This window comes from Amblyomma maculatum, chromosome 3, assembly GCF_055883805.1.
Source record: "Amblyomma maculatum isolate TAMU_Amacu chromosome 3, ASM5588380v1, whole genome shotgun sequence".
Classification (NCBI taxonomy): Eukaryota; Metazoa; Arthropoda; class Arachnida; order Ixodida; family Ixodidae; genus Amblyomma; species Amblyomma maculatum.
Genome location: NC_139346.1, coordinates 58341854 through 58360864, shown reverse-complemented (window position 1 = coordinate 58360864; position 19011 = coordinate 58341854). Strand labels below are relative to the sequence as shown.

Sequence of the window (19011 nt, the reverse complement as noted above, 5' to 3'; positions counted from 1 at the left end):
GTGAGAACGGCGCCTATCCCAATACCGCTAGCATCAGTGTGAATCTCAGTTGGCGCATTCGGGTCGAAGTGGCGGAGGATGGGAGGCGAAACCAAAAGACGGCGTAAAGTGTTGAAGGCGTCATCACAAGCAGGTGTCCATGCGGAGAGGTCGGAGCTACCGGAGAGGAGCTGGATGAGAGGAGCAATAATAGAGGCGAAATTTAAGATGAAGCGGCGAAAGTAGGAGCATAGGCCAATGAAACTTCGTAGCTGCTTCAGTGATTTTGGGCGTGGGAATTCGGCAACTGCACGAAGTTTGGTGGGATCGGGAAGAATGCCATCCTTAGAAACGACATGACCTAGAATTGTTAGTCGGCGAGCAGCAAAGCGGCACTTCTTCAGATTCAGTTGGAGGCCGGCGGTAGCGAAACAAGTGAGAACGTCCTTCAGTCGGAGCAGGTGGGATTGAAAATCGGTAGAAAAGACTACGATATCATCGAGATAGCAAAGACAGGTTCGCCACTTGAATCCACGAAGCACAGTGTCCATGAGGCGTTCAAATGTGGCCGGGGCGTTGCAAAGCCCAAAGGGCATGACGTTGAATTCATATAATCCATCTGGTGTGATGAAGGCAGTTTTAGAGCGGTCAGCGTCAGCCATTGGCACCTGCCAGTAGCCAGATCGTAAATCCAACGAGGAGAAAAACTCGGCGCCCTGTAAGCAGTCTAGTGCGTCATCGATGCGTGGCAGAGGATAGACGTCCTTTCGCGTGATCTTGTTGAGCCGGCGGTAGTCGACACAAAACCGGAAGGAGCCATCTTTCTTAGGTACCAACACAACTGGAGACGCCCAGGGACTGTGGGATGGCCGAATGACACCCCGACGGAGCATGTCGTCCACATGATCAGCAATTACTTGGCGCTCCGAAGCCGACACGCGATAGGGGCGCTGGCGCAAAGGTGCAGTTTTACCGGTGTCGATGGTGTGCTCTACGACAGACGTGCGGCCCAAGTCAGTTTGAGGAAAGTCGAATGAAGAAGCGAAGTTCTGCAAGAGGGCGACAAGTTGATCACGTTGCGCAAGTGGAAGATCAGCATCAATAGCATGTTGGAAAACGTCGGAGGGCGTCGAAGCGGTCGCAACATCGCAAGAGCACAGACTAACGTCGAAGGAGGGGGTTGAGTCAACAAGAGTGGTGATATGACTGGATCAAGCTCTTCAAGACGTCCAATGCATTCGCCACGGAGCAGGACTGCTGGGCAAGAAAATGGGTTCGAGGCGTAAAGTGCACTCTTGCCGTCTTGAATTTCGAGAACAGCGAACGGAAAAAGGAGGCAGGGATGACGGGAGGTGGCTTCGGAAGGTGTAAAAATCGCAGTCAAAGGAGTTACCCACTCACAAGACAGTGGTACGAGGGCAGCAGAGAACGGAGGAATGTCGGTGTCATGGGCGACGAGAAGTTTTGCAGTGCGGGGAGGGGTATCACAGAAGGGGGCATCACAGAGGGGGGCGAAAGCAATTTGTGCACGAGCACAGTCAATAACGGCTTGATGAGTCGATAGAAAATCGTATCCGAGGATGATATCATGCGAGCAGTTCGGCAGAACAATAAACTCGATGGGGTACAGGACGTCTTGAATGAGCACACGGGCTGTGCAAGATGCGGAGGGGTGAATGTGCTGTGATGAGGCGGTGCGGAGCGAAAAGTCGGAAATCGGAGTGGTCACTTTGCGAATTCGACGGCAGAGCGCTTCACTGATGACGGAGACGGCTGCACCGGTATCGACGAGAGCGAGAACTGTGGCGCCTTCTACAGAAACTTTGATAACATTAGCGGGACGGCATGGAGGACTTGAGGAATTCGAAACAAGCGCAGTTCTTACCCCCGGAACTGCGACTGTTAGTTTCCCTCAACGGTGCTGGTAGAACGTCGCAGCATTGGAGAAAGCGATCGGCGCCGAGGAGAATGTGATCGACGAGTGGTATAGGTTTGGCGATCTTGTGGGACAAATTGAGAACCGGGCGGAATCATTTGCGAGCGTGAGTCGGTATCGTACGGGTAAAATCGAATGTCAGGCTGTGAAGGTTGGAGGCGCTGGCGACAAAGGCGCGCAACATGGCCCGGCCGACCGCAGGCATAGCAAATCGGAAGGTTGTCCGTAGTGCGCCAAGGTTTCATAGGATGTGGGCGGAACCTTGAGGGTGGGGCTCGAAACGAAGGCTCAGCATGCGGCGGTGAACGGTAGGCAGGGACCTGCACATAGGAGCCAGACGTGGGCGAAGGTGGTGGCCTAGCCGTTACTTGGGCATACGTGAGAGGTGCCGTCACAGGCGGCACTACGGGGTTGGACGGCAAGGCATCAGCGACGTGTTCTTGCACGACACGGCGTATAGCAGGGGCCAAAGATGGAGCCAGTTCAGGAACGAGGCCGCCCGAGTCTTGAAAATGGGGAAGGAGTGAGATTTGACGTGCGACCTCTTCACGAATAAAATCTTTGATCTTTTGATTCAGCGGGCTCCCTTCAGAAGTTGGCGAACCACCCAGGGCTAATGCGGATACGCCTTCGTCGCACACACTGGAGCGGCGCCTAGAAGCGCGCCGCTTGCGGAGCTCGTCGTAGCTCTGGCAAAGCTTCACGAGTTCACTAACGCTGGTGGGATCTTTCGCTACCAGCATCTGGAAGGCGTCCTCAGAAATGCCCTCGAGGATGTAGCGGATTTTGTTTGCTTCCGGCATGGCCGGGTCGACTCGTTTGCAGAGATCAACGACGTCTTCTATGTAGCTGGTAAAGGTCTCATCAGCGCGCTGAACACGATCGTGTAAACGTTGTTCGGCACGAAGCTTACGCACTGCCGGGCGGCCGAACACTTCCGCGAAATTCTTTTTAAATGTCGACCAAGATGACAGGTCAGCCTCATGGTTGCGAAACGAGAGGTTCGCCACGTCCGTCAGATAGAATATGACGTTACTGAGCTTGTATGAGTCATCCCACTTGTTGTAGGTGCTTACTCTTTCAAAGGATGACAGCCAGTCGTCGACATCTTGATCGGCCGTGCCGCTGAACAGGCAAGGGTCATGCTGGCGCACGACGCCAGCACACATGATCGTGGGTGGAACGGCCGGCTGCGTCGAAGTGTCTTGCATCGCGGTCGTAGAGGGTAGTGTACGGCTTCGCAGTTCCAGTTTGGGTGGGATCGTTTCCGGCACCTCCGCCAATTGTAATAGGGCGTTTATTGACGCTCAGATGGAGAGCTGTGAGGACAGGACCTTGCAACGGCGAGCCCAGCGTACTTCTTCTTCGTCGCACAACGCACAGGTGCATGTCGATGGCGATGACTATCACAGTACAATATAATATTTTACTCTGAGCTTCCCGTACTTCGAAAGATGCCCAGCCCATTTCTCCCTGTACCGCCTCATTTGTAGTTTTGCCGTGGGCACCTAGTGCTAATCGTCCAACGGATCTCTGATTTGTTTCTAATGTCGACTGTACCTCTGATTCTAGGCACAAAACCGCATTTCCGAAAGTAAGTCCGGGCACCATAATTCCTTTCCAAATACCCCTCAATACCTCATACCTATTGTATCCCCACAATGCCTTATTCTTCATTATCCGGGCATTCCTTCGCTCGCCCTTTGCCTTAAGTGATTGCTCATGCTTTCCAATGTATGCCAACCCTTCGTTTACCCATACCCCCAAATATTTATATTCTGCTACTCTAGGTGTTTCAAGGCCTTGAATTTTAAGACCCTGATCAGTTGAGCCGTTGAAAATCATTAGACCCGACTTAACTGCGCTGAAACTGAAGCCTAGAGCGTCCCCTTTGTCTCCGCAATACTTAACTAGAGTTTGCAATTCTTCCAGACTCTCAGCTAGCAGCACAATATCGTCTGCATACATCAAACCGGGGAGGCGCTGCTCTATCGCCTTTCCACCTAATCTGTATGACAGGTTAAAACCTAGGTTACTGTCTTGTATCCTCCGTTCCAGGTTTATCATATAAAGCATGAACAGCACCGGTGATAGAGAACAGCCTTGTCTTAATCCTTTGCATACTTTGACATCCTCCGTACTTCTTATCGCTTCCCACGTAATTTCTACTTTGTTATCCCAGTATATTTCCTGTAGGAACTCTATTATCTCATAACCGCTACCTTCTTCTTTTAATATGTTCCACAGGAGTTCCCTGCTTACGTTGTCGTACGCCCCGTTATGTTCAGGAAGGCGAAATACAAAGGTCTATTTTCCACTCTAGATATTTCGATGCATTGGGTAAGCACGAACAGGCAATCATCTAAGCGCCTACCATTTCTAAAGCCGTTCTGAAGTTCTCCCAGTATCTTGTTACTTTCAACCCATGCTTGCACCTTTAATTTCACCGCCTGCATGGCTAACCTGTACATTACAGATGTTATGGTAATGGGCCTGTAGGATTTTATGTGCATCCTTTCTCCTTTCCCTTTATAAATCAAATTCATTTTACTCTGCCGCCAGCTGTCCAGAATTTGCTTATTCGCTATGGCTGTTTCCAAAGCTTTTAACAACGTTTCCTTACTTTTTGGACCGAGTTCATTAATCCGCTTGATCGGAATTCCATCTATTCCTGTAGATGTGTTTTTAGGAATATTTTTTTCTGCCTTTTTCCAGTTTAGATTGGTCAGTTCTAAGGTGCTTTATATTCTGCTACCTTGTGTTGCTTCCTGATTTGCGGAGATTACCCTATCGTAGTTCTTAAATGACTCGGCTATAACTGATGTAATGTAGTTCACTGCGTTGTCTTCCCTCGCTATCTTGAATCCGATCCTGCTTTCTTTGATTCTTCTTCCCTAGCCAGCTTATATGGTTCCAGAATTTTCTTGCTCCGCCTCTAGAGGCATCGTGTATATCAGCCATCCAGCGATCGGTGGATTGTCTTATTTTACTTTGGACGACGGCCTGCACTTGAAGTTTCTTTTGTCGATATGATTCCCATTTTTGCTCGTTTTCCTCCTGAGAAGCCTGTGCTTTCTTTGCCATTCGGTGTGCCCTTGAAGCAGCCCGTCGTTGTTCAATAGCTTCCCTGATTTCCTTATTCCACCAGCTCCGTGGCTTCCTCTTTCCATTCCAGCGGTTTGCTACTTTAACCTCCTGAATTTTACTCCTTATGAGTAGTTCTACCTGTTCATAATCCCAGTCTTCAGTGATAAATCCTAGCACCATCTATCGGATCCGCAACCACGCTTTCTTCAATGTAGCAGAATATCACCCTTACAAAAGCGGAGTCAGCGCTCCTGCCTATTGTACTCCGTAGGCGAGACGATTAGCCTTACTTCCAAAATTAATCGAGTGGTTAACAAAGAGAATTTTATATGTATATACATAGATACAAAACGCACATTACTCACAGACTAATAGCACTATACAAAACACTATATGATACTTATAAAAATAAACTCAAATACATGATTCCTCAGAGAGAGGAAAACAATAAAACGGTTGGGGGGGGGGGGGTATAATAAAGCCGGACAGACATCTCAAGTCTTCTCCCCCCAACAACATAGAAACGCGTGTTCCAGCGTTGCAGAAACCGCGCCTCGTCACTCGTTTCTAATTGGCCCGACAAATACTTCCAGATGACGAGGCGCAGACTCTGCAAGGCGGGGTACATTCAAGAGGCGGGAGTGCGGCGCTCCTCAGCGAGGCACCTGCGACGCTACAACACAAACGGAACCACAGTAAACACACTGTGTAAGAAACGGTTGCGCCGGCGCCTGACCCCGGGGCTCATACGGATGTTAAACATTCTATATGAGAGCCACCCCACTGTTCTTGCCAATACGCACTTGAAAAAAAAAAAAAACATGCAAAAGGCTCTCGGGAGCACATTTGGTACACTGGTCATTGAGTACGATACCTCATCTGATAAGGCGCCTCTCGTGGAGAGAACGCACCAGAGCCTAAGCCAGTCAAAATCTCGCACTTCATTTGGCAGCCCACGAGCTGCTCACGCTCGCGATTTGGGGGCAGCGGTCTCTCGCTGCTCATGAACTGAAAGCCTGTGAAAGGTAACTAGTTCGATGATGCGTACGGCTGGTAGGTAGCCTACATTAGCATCTGACAGGTCGGTATCCAGAATCGACTTTGTCTCAGAAACCTCGTGGTTAAAGGCAAAAGTCTATCCGCCTGTGGAACGAGGTGATATCCGGGTGTAAGCACATGACACGCCATGCTAATAAAGTATGGGATCAGCAAGTGACCAGGCTAAGGCTCGCTAGTTAATACCCTCTCCACCAACCTTAACGCTACTGTCGGGATGCACTGTAGGCCAATGCCTCTCCTGGTGGTCGGAAGGCATAGGATGTGGCGGGCAACTAGCGCTGTCCGCCTAGCCCAAACAGATGTCCCTATAAGGAACGCAAGTCGATTCACCTCACGGCGCGGGATTTTCTCGATACGCGACACACAAAGGGTGATGATGATGATGATAAACTCTTTATTTACTCCCAAAGGAGGGGAACCAGCGAAAGACTGGTTGCACTGCTTAGAGAAGGTCAGCAGGGACCCCTTGGGACTCTGCGGCCTCCAATGCGCGCAAAATGAGCTGGCGCTGTTGGGCGAGCTCGATGGTACGCAGGAGAGACTCCCACGCATTCGCTGTAGCTGTATTGTCTGCGTTATGTCGTATACATGGCCACACCATGTGAATGAATGTGGCCGGTTGTGAGCAGTGTTTGGAGCTAGGTGCAATAAGATTTGGGAAAATTTTCCTATATAGCCATGGGTTGGGAAAGGTTCCTGTTTGTATTTTGCGCCAATGGACGGCCTCGCTTCGGGATAGTTCCCGGTGTGCAGGGGGTATAGACATCGTTCGAGCCGGTAATGCTGGAGGATGTCCGTGTATGTAACAAGGCTTGAATGAGTGCCTTGGGGAGTATCGCAGGAAGCGGCAGGCTGAGGAGGGTGTTCAAAAAACAATGAAGAGGCCATTGTCACGCGCGAAGAGTGAAATGTCGTCCACGTATGCAGATACAACGACAGACTCCTGTCCTACTGATGGAAAACCTCGAATACGTCTGTCCGCGGCGACCCTACGCAGCAGCAGGTCGAGCGAAAGTATGAAGAGTACCGGGTGAGCGGGCACCCTTGACGCACTCCCCGCATGATCGGAAAACTGCCGGGAATTTGGCCATTCAGTACTAGTTCACTGCTAAGATCTGTGTAAAGGCCGCGTAGGAGCTGAGCGAATTCGTCAGGAAATCTGAATTAGCGGAGCATGGCGAACAAGTAACCATGTTCTAAGCAGTCGAAGGCCTTTGCCTTGTCCAAGGAAACAAAAGCTCCCGTGATCCGTTTGGCACAGGCGTATTCGAAGATGTCTCTCGTCAGTGTCAGCGAAGCGAACACCGATCGTCCAGGTACCGAAAAAGACTCGTATGAGCTAACCAAGTCCTAATGGTTAGGTTCGCGTGCTATGGACCAGCAATGTGGCTACAAGTTTATAGTCGGTGTTAAGAAGGGTAATCGGTCGCCATGATGAGGGACTCGACGGCATCATGTCCTCCTTCTATTAGAACGATACGGCCGACACTGAAGGAGGGTGGTTTGGCGCCGCTCTCGAGGAAACAATTTACGAGCTTAAGTAAAGAAGGACCGAGGATGTCAAAGAAAGTACAATAAAATCCAGTTACAAGTCCGTCAGGACCGGGAGCGGTCGACTGATTCATATCGCCTAAGGCACAACGCACCTCTTCCAAAGTTGCCGCCGGCTCCTTAAGTGCCGAACATGCATCTTCTGGAAGTTGAGGAAGAGGCCCACAGAAGGAGCCGACAGCTTCTTGAAAATGCTCTTCCTGTTCGAGGCCTCACGACGAAAAGCGGGCCGCGAAATGCTCGGTAAACGAGTTGCGGATGTCTGCGGGTTCCGAAGACGTCGTACCATCCGCAAACATGACGCTCTCCACGCGAGTTCCCCTTTTACGGCGCTGTATAACGGCTCGAGTGTGGCCGAGGTCCGCGGCATCCTGGTCCCGATGAGTGATGCGCGTGAACTGTCTTCGATGATGCGGTGATAACGCTCCTGCAGCGTCTCGAGATATTCGCGCATCGCGAGCGTAAGCGTTTCGCCGCCCCGTACTATGCTCAAATGGCGCAGAACGTCATTTAGCGTGGTCGTATTGCAGACACGCAGGATCTTCCCCGCACACACAAGAACATCGCGCCAGCGTGTTTTCAGCGCGTCCCAGGCAGCAGGTGTTATGTCACTAACTGCGGCCACAGACAAGCACAATTCTCGGCGTATATAAGTGAAGCACTGTTCATCACGCAGTACCGCTGCATCCATGCGCCATATCAGGGGTCTGTTTGCCCGGCCCGGGGCTGCTCGCAGAGTAACCGTGACCGGGAAGTGATCCCTTAGTTTAAGGCCTGGTGGGAAAGGCAATACCTGGCACTGTAGCAAGTCAGGTGCCATGGCGGAGGGGAAGTAAACTCTATCTATTCGGCTAGTGCCCTGGCCCCAGACTCGTATTGCCTCGAAATGGTCTCTGTGAAGAGTGAACCACGCGTCCTCTAAGCGTAATGATCGTACTAGCTGTCCAAGGTCTTTTGCGTGGTAATCGGAGGCGGCCTGACCAGGCACTCTGATGTCGCGCATTGTGTCTAAAAGACAGTTGATGAAATCCCCAAGCAGAAAGTAGGGAATGTCTTAGAGAAAGTACGTCATGATGGATCGAAAGAACTCGTTTGTCAGACTACGCGTGACTGGCGCGTACACGTTCACAAAACGAGTCCTGCGGCCATTCAGAAAAACGTTAACGACAATCACGCGCCATCTATGCCATATGTACAATGAGCACATGCCCTGTATGCTGGTGAAATAAAGATCACGCCTGCGCCACAACACCGCGATTCCGTTAACGAACAAAACATCTACTCGATGCGAGCGCGCAAGATGAAGCACCTCCTTTTGCTTGTCAGGGGGGCAAACGCCTTGCGCGTTAAAGTAAGCTAAACGAAAAAGAGCCATCATAAAAAAAATTGGCAGTGGCTTAGCTTGGTTAAGCCTGGTAATTCCGAAAGCAATAGCTATGGCTACGCCTAGGTTCAGCTGGTGGTGCAGCTGGTTGTGGTGCTTGTGGTTATGCTTATGATTATACAGTGATTCACTCTGGCCACGGCATATGGTTCAACTATTGTTTATTGCGGGGTGCTACCTGGTTAATCTATGTATAACCAGTAGCGAAGGAAGGAGTGCCGTGGCTGCAATGATATACTTGGTTGTGGGTGAGGTTGAGGCATAATGTACAACTACCGCTCCGTCACCGGCTGCAACAGCATTCTTTGCGCCAGCAGAAATGAAAGCATCCCTAGAGACTGCGTTGTTTCCACCTGCCGCTAGACCACCTCCTATAGTATCCAACGTTGCACCCCCGGCGGTAGCTGCGGTAGGAGCGGGAGTTAGGCCGCGGTTGGTAGCTATCGCCTCGCGAGTTGACGGCGCGAGTTGGGGGCCCTGTTTTTGCGGCAGATGGGATGACATCACTCCGACTGTAGCGCTCCCTCACGGAGGGAGCGGGAGTTAAGCCGCTGTTGGCATGGCCTCCGAGATCACCCCAGCGCGCGTTTCTCTCCGGCCGTTCCAATCGGCGCGCCTCCCTGTCAAATGTAAGTTTGTCAGTTCCTCCAGGCGCCACCACATATGCGCACATAGGCGTCGATGCATCGTCCAGCCCGCTCGCGGCGTATCTCCGCTGGCGGTTCTCTCGTAAAATTTTTGCGCGTGTACATTGACGAAACATTTGTTACGAGCGTGTGACGCAGCCTTTCATTTTTAGCTAGTTTTCCATCAAGACGGACCGCAAGGTGTGTCCGAAATGTTTCACAATTTAAGTGTAGCGTTTACTACCGAAGCGGAGTGTTGATGTTCTTGCTGCGCTCGCATAATGTGTTTCGTTCTACTTAGAATTTACGCATTGTGCTCGTATAGATTGTTTTATTTGCTTGTGAAACAGTTACTCGTAAGGCTACCTCGTGTAGGTGGTAGTCTGAGTGCCTAACGGTCACTCGTGAAGCCGGCAGTCAATCCACGTTACGAGCGTACACGCTCGTGTGGTGAAAGGCATGCATGTTTCTCAGCTGCAAGGTCTTGTTGCAGTTTGGTGAACTGACGAGACATTCGTTTTCCTCCCCATTTTTAATCATAAAGCTTCTGCGTTTGCTTGCAAATATAACAAATTCCAGGGGAGCGTACATCGCTACATTTCATGTGTAGCGTACATGTCGCTAGCTTATGTTGCTTACTTCAAAGGTGCTCTCTTCTAGCTTTGTGCAGCATGGAAGAACCACGCCACTGAAGCGACGAAGATGATCACAAAAACGTTGCTTAGGCCATAGCTTATCAACACAGGAAAAATAGTAATTGATCAAGCAGCTTACCGAAAAACAAAAAAAAAAGACTGCTGAGCAAGATAGGAGCTCTGTGTTTAGTGTGGCGAGTTTTATCTTTAAAAATGGAAAACTACGCAAATAGTCATCATGTGGTGATTGAACTTTGTAAATAACGAAATGTTTGTGTATGTCTTGATTTTGCTTGCACATATTGTTTTTCTCTTTGTCTACCTCATGAGTTTTGTAAATAAAGAAACATGTCTTTTTTAAATTGCTCGCAGTATTTGCCTCGTAAATTTGTTCAGAAAGTGGCTAGTATTATAACAACCGGCAGACATGTAGTGCCAAAAATGTTGTGATAAGTTTCGCGTATCATTGAAAGTTATTGAAAAATTGCTCACTAGTGCGGCAGGCGTGTATGATAGTGCTATTATTATATAGTCTAATCAAAATGCGTTTGAAGTAACAAACTTGCTCGGCCTGGTCCTCTGGGTGTATAGGCATAGGAGTAAAAATTAAAAATAAAAGCACTGCACCCAGTCTGTAGCATATGCAAACACGTGAGAACAAGAAATAAGCTGCTACTCGCGTGATAATTGCGCACATTTATGCTATTGCGGGCAGAGTCGTTTGCAAACGAGGTAATAGCTTCTCCTCACTTTCGATCGTATAAGCTGATCCGTTTTTAACGGGATCACTTCCGAACACCTAGCATATACTCAAATGATGGCAGAGGTGCCTGAAATTGTCCCGATTACCCTTCACCTTTATCGAACTTTTTTTTTATTACGCAAGCTTGCCGTAATACATAATATAAAAACCCATGTAAATTGTTTTCCGTAAGGACTTTATCAAACTTGCATGCTTACGATCTTCCAAGGCTGCTTTAAAACCGTGCGAGAAAGAAGAAATAGCTATCGTGACATGCATTCAAGTAAACAATAATCTTGTGGCTGTGGCGGAACCATTTAGATAAAATTCCATGGCATTCATGCGATGGATGTTTATGCAAGTCGCCACACTCGTAAATACCGTATTTAGCGAGTTAATAAACTCGGAAATGTACGGCGTGTATATATACAGTGACAAAAAATATTTGGCTGAAGGCTGAGCTTAGTCAAGCCTGGTGATTGCGAAAGCAATACCGTAGCTACGCTTAGTTCAGCTGGTAGTGTTGCTGGTGATGTTGCTTTTGATTGGACTTGTGGTTATGCAGAGATATTACCTGGTTATTCTGTGTACAACTAGTAACGATGCGAGAATTGCTGTGACTACAATTATAAACTTGGTTGTAGGCGAGGTTAATGCAGAATACACGACTGCTGCTCCGGCACCGGCTGCAACGGCATTTTTTACACCAGTAGAGAGCACGTTAGAAACACTTAGTAGCTGCACTGTCCCTGGTGGGTTCACCTCCTATAGGCTGCAAGGCTATACCGCCTACAGAAGTAGCAACTGAAATGCCGACAATATTGTTGAGCCCACCTCTACTACGTGCATGAGGATGTGTCAAACCTCCAGTTCTAAGTGCGCTCGGCTGAACACTAAGCGAGGTCGACCTTACTCTAGTTGTGTAAGGCTGTACTCGAACCGGTGCTTTAAATGTAGGTTTAGGGGCAATTTGAAGATTCGGCCATTTTGTTTTGCAAATGAAAGACACATTGTATTTACTTTGACTCAACTTTATTCAATCCCGTAAAGACACTCTGGTGAACGGAAAAGAAATGGCTCCTCGTTTGCACATCACTTATCAGATGTCCGTGTTTCTATACATGACCAAGTCCAAACTGTTCCCCCATTCAGTTGTTGACGCTGGTTGTCGCGCGGCCTCGCCTCGCGACGGCACAAGTTGGAGCCCTGCTCTTGCAGCTGTGATGTCACACCGCTAGGCACGCCGCGCGCGGCGGGCGCAAGCGTTAGGCAGCAGCCACCACGCGCGGCCTCGCCTCGCGACGGCACATATTGGAGCCCTGCTCTTGCAGCTGTGACGTCACACCGCTAGGCGCGCGCGGCGGGCGCAGGAGTTAGGCAGCAGCCACAACGCGCGGCCTAGCTTCGCGACGGTACAAGTTGGGCCCCTGGTTTTTGCAGCAGATGGTATGAGTCATAGCAGAGATAAATCTAAAGGTCAATGGTAGCTACCGCGGCCTCGCCATGCGAGGAGCTGAAAGTGAAAGACGCGGAGCCGCAGCAGACACCGCCAGAGCAGGCATGCAGCTTCGGGTAGTTGCTGCCTAACTTTGCGCATGTGGACCCCATATTATTAGTACTTTAACGTTCACGAAATTGTTGGCTGCCGTCTTGCTTGTGGCATTTTAAAGCTGGCAGCTCGACTGCGGTACAAGCGCAAGCTGGGGAAACTCGTGTTTTATAGTTTGCGCCAAGCTGCGGCGGAACACTTGATGCATAGGTGGCGAGCGCCGCGGTACAACCAAAGACGCTGCCACGCCCCTTTTCCAACTTACCCTCTATCCGCTCGATTGGAACGGCCGTAGTGAAACGTGCGCGCGGAGGTGATCTCGGAGGCCATGCGGTTGGTAGCTACCGCCTCGCGAGTTGACGGCGCGAGCTGGGGCCCCTGTTTTTGCGCAGCTGTGCTTAGCGTCGCGCCAAAAGTCACGCTAAAGGTGAACGGTAGCTATCGCCTCGCTACGCAAAGGGCTGAAAAGTGAAAGTAGTATTGCTTTCCCTATAAAAAGAGGAGGAGCAAAGACGACAATACATATCACAGAAATAAAGAAACGAAGGAGAAAGTACAGACTCACGGAAAAGTTCGCCGGGCAAATTCTGTAAATGTGTCCGCTAATCAGCACTAGGAAGGCGCTCGGGATGTTGATGCTCAGTGTTGAAGCCTGTGCTGATAGCTCTGCAAGGGCGGCCAGGATGCGACGAAGTGCTGATTCCTGCGGGCCCGGGCCGCGACAATCCGTGTGGCGCGCGCGTCTGTGTAAGCAAAACCACAGTCAAACACACGAACACACACTCACTGCACGGAACTCACGCAGTTCACCCTTCACAGGCCGCAGCGACGCAGCCGAGGAGATTATTAGCCGGTCGCGAGAAGTGGTGGCCGCTGGTCGGCGCCGACTGAGCCGCGTCGAAACCATCGCCAGACGGGCAAAGTGGAGGAGGAGGGTGCGGCCGCAGCTGCCATTGAGCCTGAGAGGCGGCGCCATGGTGGTTACGACTCCGCGTCCGAGAAGTCCATCTCGGAGCCGTCTGGTGCCTTCCGCACCTTCTTATGCAGCGCTGATGCGTTCGAAGAGGGTGCACAGCTCTCTATGCAGGAAACATTCTGGTCGCTGGCGCCATGAAGGACACGCGGCAGTAAACGAAGACCTCCAAAGTGCTGCAGGTACTGCTGCCCCCCTACTCCGACAACCTCCTCGATAGTATCGTTGAGGCTGTCCGTCGGAACAGGTTCCGGCACCGTGAATGTGAAGCACTGCGCCTTCGACGGGCACAGTGCCGGGTTTGCTTGTTTCATGACTCGATTCAGGGCCCGGGCAACCGCGATAGGAGCGTGGATCCGGACGGGCGGATACTCCGGGGGGAGTGCAGGAACAATTCGGTGCGCAGCAGCCTCTTCAGCAAGGATTGGCACAGGGTGATGGTTGAGAACAATTCGCTTGATATACACCAGATAATGCACTGCCAGTTGGTCAATGCAAGAACATCTTTTACGGTAGATGGAGGCAGTGCTCTCTACCCAACTGTTCGAGCCCACAATTCCTAGTGCACGACAATGCATCAGTTGTGCTGAAAGAGCACCTTAGCTAACATCCGATGGTCTAAAAGAAAACAATAGATAATGCTGCGAATAGACTTCTAACAGTGCAGTTTTACTTTGTTACAAACCAAAATGAACGAATGCAGTTTAATCGCTGTTTAAAGTCAATTAATCAGTACACACGTAGATTGGTTGGTTGGATGGTTCGTAGGAAGCGAAAGGCGCAGTATATGTCACACTTGTGTCTGTGCACACCTGAACCGCGCCGTAGGGGAAGAGAGGAAGGTGGATCGAAAGTGAAAAGAGAGAAAGTGGAGCCGTACTGGAGGGCTACGGAGTAATTTCGACCACCTGGGGATCTTTAACGTGCGCTGACATCGCACAGCACACGGACGCCTCTTCGTTTTGCCTCCATCAAAACGCAGCCGCCGAGGTCGGGTTCGAACCCGGGTACTACGGCACAGTAGTCGGGAGTCTTCCCACTGCACCACCCCGGCGGGGCACACACATTGAAAAGGAACGAGTCCAATAAAATAATAATTGATTCACAGGAACGGAAAGGTACAGTATCTGTCACTCTTGTTTCTGTGGACACCTGAGCCGCACCGTAAGGGAAGGGAAGAAGGTGTCCATTGCGTCGTCTATACGCTGAAGAGGATAGACGTCTTTCTTTATAATCTTATATGTCGGCGGTAATACACACAGAAGAGGATGGAACCATCGTTATTTTTAAAGAGCACTACAGACGAAGCCTTAGGGCTGTTTAAGTGCTGTATGACGCCGTTGTGGAGCATCTGATCTACTTGCTCTTCAATAACCTGGCGCCCTGTTACAGAGACGCGATAGGGCCGCTGTTGCAGTGGGGCGTGGTCGCAAGTGCCCATCCGATGAGTGACAGTTGAACTTTGGCGCAGGTAATTTTGATAGGAGTCAAATGAGGAGAAGAACTGTTGAAGGAGGGCAAGAAGTTGCGCTCGCTGAAGCGCCGGAAGATAGCGTCGATGGAGTGGCGGAACAGGTTTGTGGAAGAGGGAGCTGGTACGGAGAGTGGAGGGCTGAGCACAGTTATGGGGTCGAGCGTCGTCCGTCTCTTAACGGAGAAGAGATGCGATGGGTTGTAGGCTCCCGAGACATTCACGTAGCTGAAAGCAGTGGGGTGGGTAAACTGGTTAGATATCCAAAACGCTGAGGACCCAGCGGAAATAGTGAGTACAGTATAGGGCAAGGGAAGGCATCTTTGGCGCTGAAATTATGTGCTGGCGTGAAGAAGACCGTCTGATCACACACAAATTCCCAAATTATATTTACAAGCCGAGAAGAGGAGGGAGGAATGTAGGCGTCTTCGGAAACGTGGGCTTTAGCGCACATTCTAAAAGGGCTGTTCTCTTACACGGGCTGGAGCAACGCATAAAATCCGACTGCAGCGTGAGCACAATCGATTATAGCAGCATAACGCGACTACAAATCCCAGCCTAAAAACAGCAAGTGAGCAATTTGGAAGCACGACAAACTCAATTGTTTAAAGGGAATTCTGCATCACTACTCGAGCGGCGCACGCTGCTAAAGTCTTGATTTGCTGAGCGCTGGCCGTTCGCACCGAAATTCCTGCAATTGGCGTCTTCCCTTCCTTTAAAGAGCTGCAAAGGTTAGCGTCCAATACCGTATTCGTAGCACCTGTGTTAATTAGGGCTATGAAAGAAACACCCTGTACGAAAATTTCAATAAGCTTGGCTGGCAATAGATTAGGACTTGGAAAGTTCGACGGGGTCGCAGTTCTCGCCTCAGGAACTGCGGCCTCTAGTTTTCATCACGTGAAGCGTTTGGAAGCCGCCGCATCGGAGAAATAAAGTGGCGTCGCGGCGACGGTGAACGGTGGCCGGAGATGGCAGAGCGGTTGGGTGAGAAATCACTGCTGGAGGCTTAGTAAGCACGGAATATTGAGGCATCAAAGACCAAGACCCAGAACATTCAATAGGTGGAGCTGACACTGGGAGACGATTCCGACAATAGCGTGAAATATTTCCAGCCAGCCCGCATGTGTAGCTAAGTACACTGTAATCTGTTGTGCGCCAGGGATTGCGTAGTCTTGGAGGTGGTCGAAAATCGGGTGCTGGCGCTTGCACAGGCAGTGACGGTAGAGTGTACGTTGGCGGCCGAGGTCGAGAAACGAGGTCGGCGTAAGTCAAAGGGCCAGCGGCAGGCCTTGGGATGACACGCCCTAGGTCATAGGAGCGGCGAAAGGTCTTGGAACGGCGTCGACGTAAGTCAGGAGAGCAGCAGAGAGAACTGATAGCTGATGGGCAGGTGAAAGCGGCTCAGCAACCTGCGCCTGGACATCCTGCTGCAATGCCGGGTGCAAATGGTTGTGGCTGCCCTTAATGGTAATGGAACAGGGAAAGCTGCCGCGCCACGTCTTCACGAATAATGTTTTAATTTGCTGCGCCAACGATGGGTTGTTGGCTGCAGGCGTCAGTCCAGAGACCGATTTACCCTGTGCTTAGGGCTGACGCGTCAACACTCTGCTTGCCCAGCTTCTTAAAGCTCTGGCAGTGCGTGAAGACTTCTGAAAAGGTACGCAAGTCGCGCACTGACAACACTTAACAGGCGTCATCGTCAATACCCTTCACGATGTGTTCAGCTTTGCGGCCTCTGAACATGTTGACGTCCACACGTTTGCAAGTTCGACGACTTGTTCGAGAAGCATTGGGCAGTGGCGGCACTAGATATTCTGCTGCCCAAGAGGCTAAACCTTCGCCCGTTTTTCAGGTTGGAATTGATGACCCCTGCCTAACATTCAGGATCGCCTGCCACTAGGATGACGAGACAGCTGGGCGTCGAAATCGACATGGACTCTGACGTCACAAGCGAGGACTGCTTCACAGGCATTCGGCAGTAGCGGCACCAGCTATTCTGCTGCCCAAGAGGATAAACCTTCGCCCGTTTTGCAGGTTGGTCTTTTTCCGAATGTATCGCTAGCTAATCTTTTCTGGTAGCCGCTGCTGCCGAGAGCTCTCCTGTTGTTCGGTCTATCGCGAAGAAGTGACTTGTAAAAAAAATGGCTGACACGTGTCTTGTATGTAACGAAGATTTTTCAAATGATGAAGTGTTTCTAATGTGCTCAGAAAGTGAATATCAGTATCATATTGGCGCATATTCGGAAATAAATGAAAACACATACAGGAAAAAAGCAGAAACTGCAAAAAAAGCCTAGAAATGCCAAACATGTAGAACAACTAAAGCGCGAGGTAGCCAGAGCGGAAAGAAACCAAGCGAGGAACGAGTTTTAAATCTTGCAGGTGAAATTGCTGAAATCCGGTGCATGCTTGCAGAGGTGCTAACCATTAAATGGACAATAGACACATTGGAGGAAATAAAGACCACTGTCGATGATACTGAGCAGTCCATGCGAGAAATGTGAACAACATACGACAAGGGTCTTTCAAAACTGAAACAATAAGATGCAGACATATCAGCCCTTGGCAAGCGAGTGGAAAGACGAGGCTTAGGCCAAAGAAGATATAACCGAGGAACTGAAACAGCAACTGAACGAATTGGAACAATGCAGTAGGCGCCAAAATTTAGAGATACTTGGGCTACTTCACTATGTCAATGAGATTCTGCTTGAGAAACCTATTTCGGCCACTGACCTTCCAGCTTCTACTCCTGTCCGAGGCAGATATTAAAGCTGTTCATCGATTACCCGCTCGGTCCGTCAAGAAGAATGCTACCGATAGTACAGGCAGTGATGGTGAAATCAGGGACGTTTCTAGCAGGGTTGCTCCTGCTCTTGTACGCTTCATAAACCGCTCGACCAGAGACGTATGGCTTGCCAAAAAAGTTCAGCTAAAGGAAACGAAATCTAAAATATACTTCAATGAAAATCTGACGGCTTTAAACAAATAGCTCCCTTGGAAGATGAAGACAACAACGAAAGAAAAAGAATACGAGTTTGCTTGGCTAAATAATGGACAAAATTTTGTCCGCCGCGGCCCACGCAGCCGAGTTATCAGCATTAGAACGACAGATGACTTGATTAAGACACGCTGAGTGCGGGCCCGAGAGCTTTGACTCTACTGCAAGAAGCATGCTCAAAATGACAGATCAGAACACAGGTCCTTATCACGATGCTGTTATTTTAAACCCCCTATGTTCCTACAAAATAAAAAGCAGGTTTCTTTATCCCATCTAAACGCATAAAGTCTTAGAAATAAGCGAGATTCTCTGGAAATGCTTTTTAGTACCTTGGACCATGAACTTTAATTTTAAGTTTGACTGAGACCTGGCTCACCAACGATTGTGATGTTGCGCAGTTTCCAGGGTACAGATGTGTATCACTTTCAATGTGTGATAAGAAAGGGGGAGGTGTGGCCATTTATGTTAAGAATTGCTCGAGTTTCGTCACCATACAAGAGGTTTGTGTGATAAATCAGCACTATGAATGCCTGATGATCAATTGTGTTGGTACTATATTAACAGTTGTTTACAGACCTCCTTCTGGGTCTAGGAAAGTATTTTTAGGATTTCTGGAAAATTTGTTAAAGTATTCCATGAATTTCAAGACACCTGTTGTCATCTGTAGGGATTTTACTATCGATTTATTTTCTTTTGACCATAATAGGCAAACAATGCTTGATATTTTTCTTTTATATTGTTTTGGAAACGTGATAGAGGTGCCGACTAGAGTGACCAAAATGTCCCATACGTTTTTAGACCCATGCTTCACTAGCTACGAAAAAGAATATGTGCGAGTAGGCGTACTGACCTCTAATACTAGCGACCATTTACCAATTTTTATGTTCTTTACACCATACAACACACTATGTAGACATTCTACACGTGCACCCCTTAGATACCGAATCATTATTGATGATACGATTGCTCTTTTTTCAAAGGCTAATAGCCGAAACAAGTTGGATAGATGTTCTTCAACATT

General features: G+C 49.5%; 1 pseudogene; it reads left to right on the top strand.

Moving 5' to 3' along the window:
• Positions 1-17133: 17133 nt before the first annotated feature.
• On the top strand, positions 17134-18125 carry LOC146194824 (uncharacterized; annotated as a pseudogene).
• Positions 18126-19011: the final 886 nt, after the last annotated feature.